The sequence below is a fragment of the Leguminivora glycinivorella genome, chromosome 15, assembly GCF_023078275.1.
Source record: "Leguminivora glycinivorella isolate SPB_JAAS2020 chromosome 15, LegGlyc_1.1, whole genome shotgun sequence".
NCBI classification, from domain to species: Eukaryota; Metazoa; Arthropoda; class Insecta; order Lepidoptera; family Tortricidae; genus Leguminivora; species Leguminivora glycinivorella.
In genome coordinates this window covers 10,791,744-10,806,958 of record NC_062985.1, presented here as the reverse complement: position 1 = coordinate 10,806,958, position 15,215 = coordinate 10,791,744, and the positions used below count along the sequence as shown (strand labels likewise).

Sequence of the window (15,215 nt, the reverse complement as noted above, 5' to 3'; positions counted from 1 at the left end):
CAGTTTCCGCTATCTGGCATTTAACGTTGACACTGGTGTTACTACAACACTAGACCCTGCGAAAAATAAATACATTTTACTGTACTGTCACAGCATTAATCGTCTACAGCAAAAATTGTCTACATCCAATATTTGATCACAAAAAAATCTACTATGTCTCCGATTTCGGCTATAGCGACTGCCACTTAATTCATTAATTCAGGGTGCGAACCTTAGGTCAAATGTATTTATATTAACATACCTGTATCTTTAGCAGGAAGGGGCAATTCCACAACAGGACTGCGACTATTCAAAAGTCTGTGCGAAAGATAAAGAAAATATTTAATGAAATTTTATCATTAATAAAAAAATATTATATAATAATACAAGGACGGACAACATGTGTCTACATTACTTTAATGTTGATCGTAACTAAAGCAACAACTTTATTAAAATAAAATAACCGAGGAAATGAAACAGTGAGATATCTAAAAAGCCCAAGGAATCTTCTCTGATGTTGGTACACTTTGTCCTCTAGAAAATGTTAAAAAATATAATGAATGCAGTTCAACAATGAGCTATTATACATATATGTATGCATAGGTACAAACCTTCTTTGAACGAAATTGAATCATCGCGATTTCTTTATAATTTTTCTTTTTCCCAGGCTTCATGCTGACTAGGTACTCCATGCCATTATGTGTAAAAGTAACGACCACATAAAGCTGAAAAAATAATGGATTTTATAAAATCACCATCATTCATTAAGTCCTACTAATAACATGTGCCTATGGTTACACGAAATAAAAATATTCATTCATTAATTATCGTGTTCAGACAACTAGTGGGGCATAAAATTTTATTTCAATTACCTGCAGTGATAGAAGATTTCAACGGGTCTTATCATACCACGGAGAACTTGCAACATAATCAACAGTGCTATATATACAGTCTAGAGTAGAAAACATTCATAACTAAATTACTTAGTATTTAACAAACCGTAGAATATAATTACCTAATACTTGAATAAGAGTTACAGGTTCTAGAAAACAATTTTCATAAACTAAGTATTAATAAAAATACAATATCAATCAGTGTCTTAAAAAGTAGCCTATGTCACTCTCCATCCCTTCAACTATCAGGGATAAGTTCGCCTTTGTACTGTCTATCCTGTGTCATATTTGTGTTTTGTACAATAAAGAGTTTATACATACATACATACTATCTCCACTTAAAAAATCACCTAAATTCGTCGCTCCGTTTTGCCGTGAAAGACGGACAAACAAACAGACACACACTTTCCCATTTATAATATTAGTATGGAAGTATGGATATGGCTATATTATAATATGCTTATGAGTTTGTAAAGCAGTACCGGATAAAATTGGCACTAGGTTTACCACTAGGGATTGCACAACAAAATCATTACAATACAATTATTTTTCAAAGTCCCTAAATCTTTTTTTTTGTGGTCAATTACTTCGGCAATTATTGATATTAGCGAAAAGTTTTTCCTGCAAAACATATTTATTTTAGCGCAATCCCTTCAATAACATCATAAAAAATAGATAAAAATAGATAATAATAATGTAATGCCAATTCTACATACCTTTCGGACCAGAACGATAAACGTCGACATGTCGACAATAGTCGATTTTTGATATATTTGAATACATCATTTTAAATCAGCACGGTGCTATTTTTCCGGTCTGAAAGGGTTCTACAATTTAGGAAAGCTCGAATTCATGCTTGGTACTGATCAAGCCATTGGGCTTAACAAAATGTCCGCCCTGCCGCCGAGCGAACAAAATGCGTCACTGCTGCAGGCTCGATTGTTCACCCCTACCGGGCTACCGCCGCTGCTAGATCTATAAACCTGAAGCATTTTCTTTTTTAAAAAACTACATTTCTAGAACTACGTTACTACAAACTCGATCAAACTACAATTACAACTGGCGGGCGTTGAAAATAAACGCATGGACGCCAAGCAGTTAACTTGATCGAATCTTCAGAATTCATGCAAAATTAAATAAACAAAATACTTACTGCACGATCCTGGTCTTCCTGTTCTGCAGGATTCATTTTGGACTATTAAATTACTTTAATTACTCGTAACTTCACATTCAATTCAACAGGCACGTGAGATACGGCGCGGCACGCTAACGCAAGGGGTCTAAGGAAAAAGAAAAAATGGCGGCTGGCGCGGCGGAGTGTTGCCAACTCGGATTTTGAAAAAATGCTCGACTGAAGCTAGGAACACACTACGCGGACGTCCGTCCTCCGTCGTGAATTGACCGCGGACGGGAATCTGGACAATGACATTACACATAACCGTGCAAACTATCGGTCGACGGACGTGGACGTGGCCTTGAGCGCACGGACGTCCGATCGAAATCTGGCTCGCTGGATGTTTTGTTCCGTGCACACTGATCGGTCGCGGTCGCGGTCGATTTACAACGGACGTCCGCGTAGTGTGTTCCTTGCTTGATGCCGGGAATAGGTCAAAAATATGCTATAAAAATGCAATACTGTACAATAGCAAGTACTGTTATTTTAAAACTATGACAAGTAAAAACGAGCAATTCTTGTATATTTCTTTATTTATTTATATAGACGTTCGCGGAAACCGCTCTAACGATTTCGCTAAATTTGTTGTGGGGGTTTTTGGGGGTGAAAAATCGATCTAGCGAAGCCTTATCGCCATCTCGTGTGAAGTAGTTGTATTTTTAAGAGAGAATTCTCGGGCGGCGAAATTAACGACCATATAGCTGCGCTTAGCTCAGCGATGAGGTCGATCTACGAGTAATAATGTTCACAGATAGATCGCATGTGTCAGGGTTTCGAATTTCGGCCAGAAATTAAGTTTTTGTTTTTATTTTTTTTACAACAGTTTTTTTTTAAATATAAAGACGTGATATAATAAAATAGAACCGAGCGAAGCTCGGTCACCCAGATATTAATACTAAAGCCTGACAGAAATATATGAGTATTATTGTCAAGAGGGCGCTGTTTATTCTGATGTATGGGGTGACATTGCAGTTTAGTATGAAGAAAATAGTTCTCATATTATATTTCTGGTCAGGCTTTATCAATCTATTGGCCGCTGTACACATATGGCCAACGGTTCCACCAACCCTTTGTGAAACCCCTTGGCCAAGATAAGAGCCGCTGTTTACACATTGGCGAACCAATCACTTGGCATTGGCTCTTCATGAAAGATGGACGTGGAATAGAAAAGGCTAGGAAATTCTGGGTCTTTTACGTTATCAGAAAAATTTCATTAAAAAATAATAACCCCGAAGTAAAATTAAATTATTTGATATATTAACAATTTTTTGAATATTGTGATAAGAACATTTATCTTTTTTAGGCAATACATTAAACATTTGCAAGGGTATTTTATTTCCTAAAATCAACACTATTATTGGCATAGATAAACTTATTATTTTCGTAAATATTTCACTACTGTCCTCTCTGATGGCTGACGACAAACTGAATGAAGCGCCAACGTGTGTAACGCAGTTGGCCATTGGCGCCAAGATCCTTTGATGTGTGGACAAAAAACCGACACCAATCGGTTGGCCGACCAGCGCAAGCGCCAACTGCCAACATACGGCCAAGAGCCCTCTACACGCTTGGCCAAGGGGTTCCACTAAGGGTTGGTGTACCCCTTGGCCACATGTGTACAGCGGCCAATATGTGTACAGGGGCCATATGACTTTGGAGCCAATTATTTATGTCTCCTGATTTTTAGGACACGTGTCTTCTGATTTTATTCAAATTGGACCTGGCAACACTGAAATAATGTCAAAGAACAATTGATAGAAATGTATTCACTGTTTTATTTTATGAATTTTATGATTTGCACAAAGACCCTTTCATAATATGATGGCAATGATGCTACAGATGAGAGATGATAATATAATCTATAACCCCAATTGCTAAAAAAAACTACTACGATGTTGCCACTGCAATAAAATGTTTGTAAAATAGTATAATCCTTTTTTATAAAAACACACGCCAAGATAAATTATTTATTATTTATTTCAATCCTTTGATTTATATATTTAATAGTCTTTTATTATTTACATAAATACTAGGACGCTCGATTTTTTTTCTTTTTTTCCGTGATTTTTAGTTGTAAAGTTGGTATTGCGCTTGTATCACTTCAGGTATCAATAACATTTGGTGCTATATTTTGCGGTATAGAAAAACTATTGATGATATAGATATTGTGACCAATTTTTTATGCATATATTTTACAATCAACTAATCAGCGAAATAGTGTATAGTGAGTGAGCGTCAGAATGGCGGGTGTACATCAAGCAATCCTGGTGTGGTATACGTCAGGAGTTAGTGCTAGCAATGTGCCAAATGTGCGCCAAAATTCGAGCAATGTGCTCTTTGAACTCTAGAGATATTTAAGAAATTAATGACACCCGCCATTCTGACGTCAGGTTGGCGGGTGCACCTCCAGTTCTAGCTAATGGCTGCCTACTCAAGGGTGAAAGTACTGCCTAAGGTTAGTGCTCGCAATGTGCTTCCACATGTATGAAACACAAACTAATTCAGAGAGCCGTTGAAGAGTAATATGGGATTGAATAAATATATCTATAAGTATCACTTTTTTGTGAAAAGCGCCTGCATGTTACGAGGTGCGGTCCAAAAGTTTCCCGCCTAACAAAGAAAGGGCTTACATATCTTTACAATTTTATTTTTATTTTGAAATATAGTCTTCCTCTGTCACAACGCACTTTTCAAATCTCTTTATAAGCTTCTCCATCACCTAATAAAAATAATAAAGATTTTTGTCCTCAAAATCGCCCTAAACCGCACGGGTCACTTCGTCAAACGAAGATTTTTTTTTCTACTTCAGTCTACCTTAAGTTTTTAGAACAAATAATAATCACTTGGGGTCACGTCTCGAATATAAGGTAGGTGCCGAATATTTTTGAAGACCCATTTCGTCATAGCAACCTTGTTAAATGAAGCAGCGTGAACGGGGAAATTGTCGCGGAGATGCCCTTGTGCCTCTGCTAAGTTTTTAAAGACTATTCTGCATAATCTGCTATCGTAATTGGACAAAAAATATTGCGTAGCATCTGCTATTTACCGTAGTCTACCCTTCTTTTATGTAAATCGTTAGAATTTCGTGACAACCCTAGAATACCGTAGCCTTTATCTTTTTTCGTGCATTTTGTGGCAGAGGTTGTTCTAGGCGCCTTTTCACCATGACGTTGTCACTCCATTAATTTTCTTTTGTACAGAGTATCGTCTTACATAACCATGGTTTCATCTACAGTAGCAATTGCATTCAAAAAACTCGCTACGCGGTGTCTATGCTGGTCTCAAGTTTCATGAACTCACGGTTTTTCACTCATCTCGCTGTAAGCACGATAAAAGTTTGGGCACTAACCTAGCACTAAACACCGTAAAAAAACCTACAGCCAACAGACACCTAAAGAAACTATACACCAAAAAAGTGGAATAAATGACGAACACAATGATATCCATACTTTTTTAAACTCTTCCGCCATAATTGTCGGGCCGGAGACATTTGGACCGCACCTCGTAATGCTGCATTGCAGGCAATGAACATTGCTATTTTATTTCAGCAGGCGTTATAGATATATTTATTCAATTTTATATTACTCTTCAACGGCTCTCTGAATTAGTGTGTGTTTCATACATGTGGAAGCACATTGCGAGCACTAACCTTAGGCAGTACTTTCACCCTTGAGTAGGCAGCCATTAGCTAGAACTGGAAGTGCACCCGCCAACCTGACGTCAGAATGGCGGGTGTCATTAATTTCTTAAATATCTCTGGAGTTCAAAGAGCACATTGCTCGAATTTTGGCGCACATTTGGCACATTGCTAGCACTAACTCCTGACGTATACCAAACCAGGATTGCTTGATGTACACCCGCCATTCTGACGCTCACTATAGTGAGCTTTATGGTTGCCACGGCCGCCATTGTTTTGGAAGCGGCCATGACACCATGGTCTGTCAAACTGTATTTGAATTTATTATTATGTATGATACACAGATATACAGACTACATCTCTGATATATGATAGACAGACGTTAATATGCAAGTAGCGCTTTATTGACAACCGACACTTATGAACCTTTTTGATAAAAATGGCACATGTAATGATCTATTGTTTTACCTTAAAGAGAGTATGTAAGTAAGTTTGAGTAATGTTTTTCAATTTATGGTTCCAAATCTCCTGAGGAGTCTCAGAGATACATAGGGCACTCGTTCAATACGCTAAGGAAATACCTTTCGTGAGCCCCTGACTTCGCCACGCGCCATTCTGAGAGCCAGTTCAGGTGCTACCCTTCAGCAATAACATTCTAATATTGGTAATGGGTAACAACCCATGACTAATTTAATAAACATTGGCGAAAATTGCACCTGACTGAGATAGGGCAGCTTTAGTGCATACATTTGTCTGGTTTAAGTTTTATTATTATATTAGCAACGTGAATGGAGATTGGAGGTGATGTTGATTGTCACATATACACGTAATATAATGCGAATTACCAACATTTATCATTAGTGGCGACCGGTGGAACTAATTTGACGTATGAGAATTACTTAAAACAAAATAACTAAAACGAATTTTCTTCACAATTTTACCATCAAGTATTCTTGGATTTCTTACGTGCCAAATAAAGATTGTAGAAGGTTGGCGAAACCTGAAAAGTATTTTGACAGTGACATAAGTGACATTGACGTATCTGTCGTAGTTTTTTTGGACTCCAATTAGCAATTGGGGTTTTTTATAAATGGTATGTACTGAATAATTTGTATAACATGTCAGGAAAGTAAACGATATTATTCTTCATGAATTGGTTTTTTCACTATTCTTAAGCTAAAAAAACACCTATTTGTCCTCCAAAGACTACCATATGTACGTATGAAACATATTCTTTCTTCTAGTATGAATTGTACGCATATTGCCAAACTTCAGGTTTAATTAATATAATATTGTTAATCAAACTACCTCTTCTATTTGCAGTAGATCCACAGGACTCGAAGCATGTTAAGACTGTGACAATATGGTCTTAAGGCTTCAGGCTCAAATCATGGTGAGGGCATTGTTTATATGATGAACACTGACATTTGTTTCTCAATAAATGTATTATTATACACGGTCAGAGTATGGCAAAAGGGGACTTAGAATAATTTGTGAACAATTTTTTTATTGTTTTTATGCAGTACTATTCTAAAACATTACTTTGTTATAGGTAAACCAAAATGTAAGCGGCCGGTTGAAAAAGTAGCAGAGTCGAAAATGGAAATTAATGAGCTGCAGAAGCAAATTTTAGAAGAATAATTCTCTTCTTTTTTGTCGTATCCTTGTGGCTGAGGGACGTGACGAATGAGGACACTCTTTACCGGTGCTTGCTAGCCTGCAGTGGTCTTTGTCAGAGACGTTATTGTGTCTGCCCAATGTGTGCCCATGTGTGCACTTCTTCGCTTCCTTGCCATGCATCCCGTGATTGTGAGAAGAATAATATGCTAATAAAAACCAACAATGGGCCATCGAAGAACAGGAAAGGGCATGTGGGCCTTAGAGAAAGAGTTGTTAATGTGAAGACTAAATAAATTCAACAAATAAAATCTCAACTATAATACTGTCTTTGGTACACCCGCTACCATCGCGTCCAATAGTCAAAGTGCAGTTCAGTGTAAGCAAAGACAGTGTACAAGATATACCACTCACCTACGGCATTAGTGTTACTAGACTACATTAATATGTAAAGACTATTTGTCTAAACTTGTGTATAGCTCTGTGTTGTCTTAATAAATCCTATTGGAAACGCTGTTGTTGTTCTGATTAGCCAGGCCTAAACGGTACCCTTCACCATCTTATAAGAGTACCAACTATTGGGAACCTGAACCTAAATGACAGTAAGGGTCACTTGCACCACCGAAAATTCGAGGTTAACCCACCATTTTATATGGAATTTGACAGTCCACTAACCTTGAGTTAAGCGGGTGGTACAAGTGGCCCTTAAGGGAACGCTATCACACAATGAAGCTAGGAATATATTGCGCGGACGTCTGCGATTGCACGTGCATGACCGACAATCGATAGTTTGCACAATTCAGTGTATAATCATTATCCAGATCGCGTCCGCGGTCGAGACCCATAATATGTTCCTAGCTTTACCAGTTCCACAATATAATATATCGTCACTACTTTGAAAAAATCTCGTATCTCACCCTGCTTCTCAAAGTTAAAACACAGTAAGTCTATATGCATTCCATACATACTTAATACAATTTTCTTTTCATTGACAGACGAAGATACAAGTTTTTTTTTAAAGTAGTGACGATACAATATTATGTGGTATGTACGTGGCTTGGCCCGAACCCACTGATGCACACGCCGCTACGTATCAGGGAGGCAAGTATGGTCGCCCGATAAATGATAAGATAAAACATCAACATCGTTCATCGCTCGACCATACTAATGCCTGCCAGGGTGCACACGTAAGGCACCGGCCACATCAGAGCGTCGCGTGTCTCGGGGCGCGCAACGGACGTCGGCGCCACGCCACCTGAGTGTAATTCAAAAAGCGTCTCCTCAGTACATTTTGTATAGGAAGGACGTAAGGCGCGCCGCCAAGCGGCGCGGCGCGCGCCACGCCGCCGCCACGCAACCGGGGGCGCGTCTTAGTGACCGGCCACACCAGAGCGTCGCGTGTCTCGGGGCGCGCAACGGGCGTCCGCGCCACGCCGCTTCAGTGTAATTCAAAAAACGCCTCCTCAGTACATTTTGTATAGGAAAGACGTAAGACGCGCCCCAGGTGGCGTGGCGGCGGCGGGGCGCGCGCCGCGCCGCTTGGCGGCGCGCCTTACGTCCTTCCTATACAAAATGTACTGAGGAGACGCTTTTTGAATTACACTCAGGTGGCGTGGCGCGGACGCCCTTTGCGCGCCCCGAGACACGCGACGCATAAGTGGGAACGCTGCCTTACGTCCTTCCTATACAAAATGTACTGAGGAGACGTTTTTTGAATTACACTGAGGCGGCGTGGCGCGGACGCCCGTTGCGCGCCCCGAGACACGCGACGCTCTGGTGTGGCCGGTCACTAAGGCCGTTTTCACATTATCCGATCCGAATATCGGATGTCGGAAGGATTTTAATGGAAAGTAAACTGCATGCTGGGGATGAATCTATTGAGTGGTTCGTGATGGAGTCGTTGGATATCCAACATAGGTCTTTCAAAAGGTGTAGGGGTTTGAAATGAAATTCGTCCTTGATGTAACTTACCCTAAGACCGTTTTCACATTATCCGATCCGATATCGGATGTCGGAAGGATTTCAATAGAAAAAATCCAAGATGGCGCCGGTAATGTATGGGATATCGGTCCGACATCCGATATCGGATCGGATATTGTGAAAACGCACTAATACCTACCCACCGAGCAGTAAAAAAACAATCTGAAAAATCTAATAGGTATAGCTCAAAACATCTATTGTGTTTATAATTTGCCCTGATGTTATGCTATTTTGATACGGGTAATATTTATAGATTCTAAAATAGATTCATTAAAGGAAATATCAATTTGTGATAACGCAGCAAAATTATAAAAAATATATTTAAAACGGTCAATGACTGCAATATTGATGTTAAATGTTTAATAAACGTTATTATTTAAAATTGGTGCAACATTGAGAAATTAATTCTTAAAAAAAACAATTGCCGTGACATTGTATTTATAATTACCTGTAATGTTACAAAATAAATATACCGGTTATATCAAAAGGTTTTATTGAAGTAAATCTTAATTTGTGATATTGCAGCAACTACATAAAACCAATATTTCAAGTGGTCAATTGCAGTAATATTGATTTTGAACATTTGGGAAACTTTATGCTACGTATCAGGGAGGCAAGTATGGTCGCCCGATAAATGATAAGATAAAACATCAACATCGTTCATCGCTCGACCATACTAATGCCTGCCAGGGTGCACACGTAAGGCCGTTTTCACATTATCCGATCCGAATATCGGATGTCGGAAGGATTTTAATGGAAAGTAAACTGCATGCTGCTGGGGATGAATCTATTGAGTGGTTCGTGATGGAGTCGTTGGATATCCAACATAGGTCTTTCAAAAGGTGTAGGGGTTTGAAATGAAATTCGTCCTTGATGTAACTTACCCTAAGACCGTTTTCACATTATCCGATCCGATATCGGATGTCGGAATGATTTCAATAGAAAAAATCCAAGATGGCGCCGGTAATGTATGGGATATAGGTCCGACATCCGATATCGAATCGGATATTGTGAAAACGCACTAATACCTACCTACCGAGCATTAAAAAAACAATCTGAAAAATCTAATAGGTATAGCTCAAAACATCTATTGTGTTTATAATTTGCCCTGATGTTATGCTATTTTGATACGGGTAATATTTATAGATTCTAAAATAGATTCATTAAAGGAAATATCAATTTGTGATAACGCAGCAAAATTATAAAAAATATATTTAAAACGGTCAATGACTGCAATATTGATATTAAATGTTTAATAAACGTTATTATTTAAAATTGGTGCAACATTGAGAAATTAATTCTTAAAAAAAACAATTGCCGTGACATTGTATTTATAATTACCTGTAATGTTACAAAATAAATATACCGGTTATATCAAAAGGTTTTATTGAAGTAAATCTTAATTTGTGATATTGCAGCAACTGCATAAAACCAATATTTCAAGTGGTCAATTGCAGTAATATTGATTTTGAACATTTGGGAAACTTTAAGTTTAGTCATTGAAGTAACATTGAAAACTTGATGTTTAAAAGTTAATGTTGCTGTAACGTTGCATATGTAATATAGCTAATACCTTGTTGCAGCAATGTAATAAATGAACATTTAAATAACTTGTAATCAAAACATCCTTGCAATATTATAATATTAGTTTTCATTTGTCATGTTACAATAATATAGCACTACTAATTTTCTGAAAGTTTCAAATTACCAATAAGTTGAATGTTGTTGTCATATTTCTCCGACCTTACATTCTAAACTTACAAATGTGAGGTATGTAAACTTACTGCAAGTTATTGTAAGTTTCATGCTCAGTGGGCTGTACCACTGATGGTATTGTTTAATATGGTTTTTAACCCCCGACGCAAAAACGACGGGGTATTATACCTTTGGCGTGTGTCTGTCTGTCTATTTGTTTGTCTGTGTGTGTATCCGTCTGTGGCATCGTAGCTCCGGAACGAATGGACCGATTTATATATTTTTTGTTTAAAAGCTATATAGTCGGGAGTATTCTTAGACATGTTTCATGAAAATAGGTCCAGAGTTTTTCAAAATTCTAATTTTGTGGTTAGGTTATTAGTGTAATTTCTTTATTCAGTAACATCGTAACAAATCCAGATGAAATCATTATAATTATAAGTGTCAGAATGAGCCTTAAGGATTACGCACTATCTCAGATGTTTAAATGAATAGGATTATTTTATCGCAGAGGCAAGTTTTATTCAAATTTCAATTTAAATTCTGTGAAACTTATTTACTTAACACGATTTACCAAGTCACTTTTTATTACTGAGCAGTGTTGAAAATGTGATGAAATAAATTAAATCTCTAAAAAAATAAAGTTCATTTGAATTGATTGTAAAACTTTCAGTATTTACTGGCCGGGGCTAGGTAGGTATGGTATGTATTACATGCATAACTACTTAACAAGTCACTGATTTAAACTTTCACGATTATTACACATAATTATTTTCATACGCGATTAAGTCCTGATTTAAAAAATTATTAAACTTAACAAGTATTTAGTAGTAGTAGTAATACACTTTATTGTACAAAAATAAGAAATTATGTTTTCAACAGGAAAGAAAAAGAACACACACATAATTTGTACAAAGGCGAACTTATCCCATTAAGGGATTTCTTCCAGTTAACCTTAGAGCAGTAAAAGGAGTATTTACCTACAGTTACGTGTATGAATGAACATGGGTGAATAAGGCAAAAGACAGGGACGAATGGAACAAATTGGAGGAGGCCTTTACCCAATAAAATGGGAACCCCATTTCGAATATATATATAAATATTAACATAAAAATTAAGTTTAAAACTAACAAACAAATATATGATTATTATGTATAAAACAATAGGTACCTTTAAAACTGAAGTAAAAATATGAACTAAATGTTACTCGTATCAGTGTAAGTAGTTGTTAAGGAAATAAAGTGGCTTTCTATTCTATTCTATTCTATACGTGTATGAATATGATGATGTCCTCCCAGACGTATACGTCGACGGCGACATCCTGGCGAGCTTTAATTTTTTTATTATTTACTATTATTTATGAAAAAAAAGAGGGATTCGTTTAAACTAAATCGTTGCGTGCATGAGCACGAGCGTGACTTGCAAATCCGAATTTGGTCTTGAAAGTCCGACAGCACGGAGCACAGTAGAGCTGACCAGAAGAGTTATTTTTATTTTATTTTATTTGTTACGAAAACTTACAGCTAAAGTTACAATAAGGCTTATAACATAAAAAAAATGAGCCAATAACAAGTTTCCACAGATGCAAACTGGGCAAAGTACATGCGTGCAAAATTACAGAAAATTGTGAAATATATTTGAAGATTTAGTACTACATATGTATCAGTAGTTATAAGTATAGTAGTAGGAGGGCTTGGGACGAGATTTTTGGAGCTGACGTTTGGCATCAAAGTTGTTCAAAGTTACAGTCCCGTATTGACAGCAGTTCGCCAGTCCGTTCTCCGAGTAGCAAGCTCCTCCCACGACTCGCATGATATGCTACAGGCCGACAGGTGGCGTTTTAGGACATATAATCTATGAATCAAAGACATATATAGCTCCGTATAGACAGATAAAGTCTAAGAAAAAAACGTACCTCAGTACCTGTGTCAAGAGATGGCAGTCTATGCACTGTGATTACACATTTTACTTCGACAGTAACGCTCTATAATTCTCGATCCTCTTAGCTATGAATATAATTAAGTATGTTGCGAAATATCAATACATTTATCTGTAATACAGACATTGGTTTCTAGTTTCATTTCCTTTGAATACTGACGGTATTAGTTTAAGCAATATATAATTATGATATCAATGAAATATACACCCTGTTTTTTATTGAATTCCGTTAACTTTAAGGGAAGGTTCTTTAGATCAAATACAATAAATTTCTCTAAGAAACTAGCGTCTTAACTCTTACTCCGTGTCTTGCTTGGGCGACCGTCGCGCGACCGTCGCCGTCGCGTCTCATACTTCCATATCGATAAGGTTTGATTTCGTATGCGTCGCATCGCCGTCGCGCGATCGCGCGACCGTCGCCCACGCAAGCCACGGCGTTACGGTTATCGAGTTATTAAAAAATAAAGATAATTACTGAACACGTGTGTGACAGCCTTTACCAATTCCTAATGTTATTTGTTTTGACATGTGCCGTCAACCACTTGACACACTGACACTGACTTGAATGTTATTCTTAAGGGTCTCTCACACTAATAAATTCATTTATTATGTATGTATGTATGTATGTACGGAAAACAAAAAAACAACACGGTGTATATACACTTGGTACTCGTATTTATAGAGTTATTAAAATTTTTGAACTAGTGGAAGCGTCCGCGAACGATACTTCAAGTTTTTATATTACAGGAAAAAAATGGAGAAATTAAAGCTTCCGGCGGGAATCGAACCCGCGTCAACTGTAGACTTGACTCAACCAATTGAGCTACGGAAGACGCGATTGACTTACACAAATATATGTTTCTATTCCTTAAAAAAAATATCTATAAAAATTAAGTATAGTAGAATAGTACATTACGAAACGAGTGGCGATAAATATAAATCGACACGAGTTACGAATTTCCTTTTCGCACGTGTATCGTACGACGTTTTTCAGTACAGATGGCCCTCCGAAGTTTCGCCCGGACAAGAAATTCACCACTTCTCGCACTAGTGCGTAAAAAAAACTCCAATCTGTACTGAAATAGTACATTACGATACAAGTGCGAAGAAAGGAAGTTCGAAACGTTACGACTTCCCTTTTCACACGTGTATCGTACGACGTTTTTCTGTACAGATGGCCCTCCGAAATTTCGACCGGACAAGAAATTAATCACTTCTCGCACTTGTGCATAAAAAAGCCCCATCTGTACTGAAATAGTACATTACGATACAAGTGCGTAAAAAAGGAAGTATTGTACCACGTAGGTGGGAAACAGGCATACGGTCTGCCTGATGGAAAGCGGTCACTGTAACCTATGGACGCCTGCCACTCAAGGAGTGGCACATGTGCGTTGCCGACTTATTAGAAACTTGTACAAACCTGTAGGTACTTAGAAGGGGCCTGGGTGCCGACGACTCAAAGGACAATCTATTCTCCTAATTAGTTCCGTAGGTCCTCCCTCGTTGAGCTCTGGCTGCCTTACTCACCGGCAGGAACAATGAGTTTACGCTCTGTCTTGCGTGAGCGACGGGCGACGCGACGCGATGCGACGGCGATGGCTCAAGGTCATCGCGTATCCATCGCGCGAAACTTCGGCACTAGCATTTGGTGATTAGAATCAGAAGATTCGCCATCTTTCACAATGTGCAAATGGTCTAGCGGGTTTGACTTCTAGGTGGAATCGTTTGCGCCATGAGTGTCGTGAGTTCGAATCTCGGCTCACGCAATCTTTTTGCATTTTTATTTACTTTTTTTCTTTTATGTTCTAGTATCGTAATATCGTATGACGTTTTTCAGTACAGATGAGCCTCCGAAGTTTCGACCTGGCATATAATGAACCACTTCTCGCACTAGTGCGTAAAAAAAACACCATCTGTACTGAAAATATAGTTAGGTCTAATTAGCTATTTTACACTCTTTAGAAACTTCTCAGGGAGTTGCGCAATTTTCTGAACGAGTAGGTTAATAAGAAGTTAATTAAGTTTATGGAACGGGAGAGCGTTGGTTCTCGCGATACTACCGGCCAAGAGGCGAGGAACAGAAAGTACAGAAAGTATTATGTGGCTTCGTATAGGGTAAACTCGCCTCATTCAGTGACACGCCTAATTCGGTGAAACAACCAAAAATCGTCTTTCGGAATAGTGCTTCAAAGTTTGTATCACCGAATTAGGCGTGTCACCGAATTAGGCGTGTCACCGAATGAGGCGAGTTTACCCTACGGGGCCTATACAGAGTGGGGCCTGTAACAAAGGCGAAGAATTG

At 38.1% G+C, this 15,215-nt stretch overlaps 1 protein-coding gene and 2 long non-coding RNA genes across 7 annotated transcripts in view; 2 read left to right on the top strand and 1 right to left on the bottom strand.

The window, feature by feature from the left end:
• Positions 1-15,215, top strand: part of LOC125234244 (furin-like protease 1) — a 529,066-nt gene that overhangs the window by 55,521 nt on the left and 458,330 nt on the right. The gene's annotated exons all lie outside the window — the stretch shown is intronic.
• Positions 10-2,130, bottom strand: LOC125234249. Of its 2 annotated transcripts, XR_007177954.1 has the most exons (5): positions 2,026-2,130; positions 1,589-1,855; positions 591-704; positions 242-297; positions 20-56 (listed from the first exon to the last, which is right to left on the bottom strand). It is a non-coding gene; the product is annotated as an uncharacterized LOC125234249 (long non-coding RNA). The 2 variants fall into 2 exon arrangements; XR_007177953.1 differs by having other exon boundaries at positions 10-56; positions 1,589-2,124.
• LOC125234247 lies at positions 6,734-7,814 on the top strand. Of its 2 annotated transcripts, none has more exons than XR_007177951.1 (3): positions 6,734-6,776; positions 7,007-7,076; positions 7,236-7,814. It is a non-coding gene; the product is annotated as an uncharacterized LOC125234247 (long non-coding RNA). The 2 variants fall into 2 exon arrangements; XR_007177950.1 differs by lacking the exon at positions 6,734-6,776 and adding an exon at positions 6,787-6,898.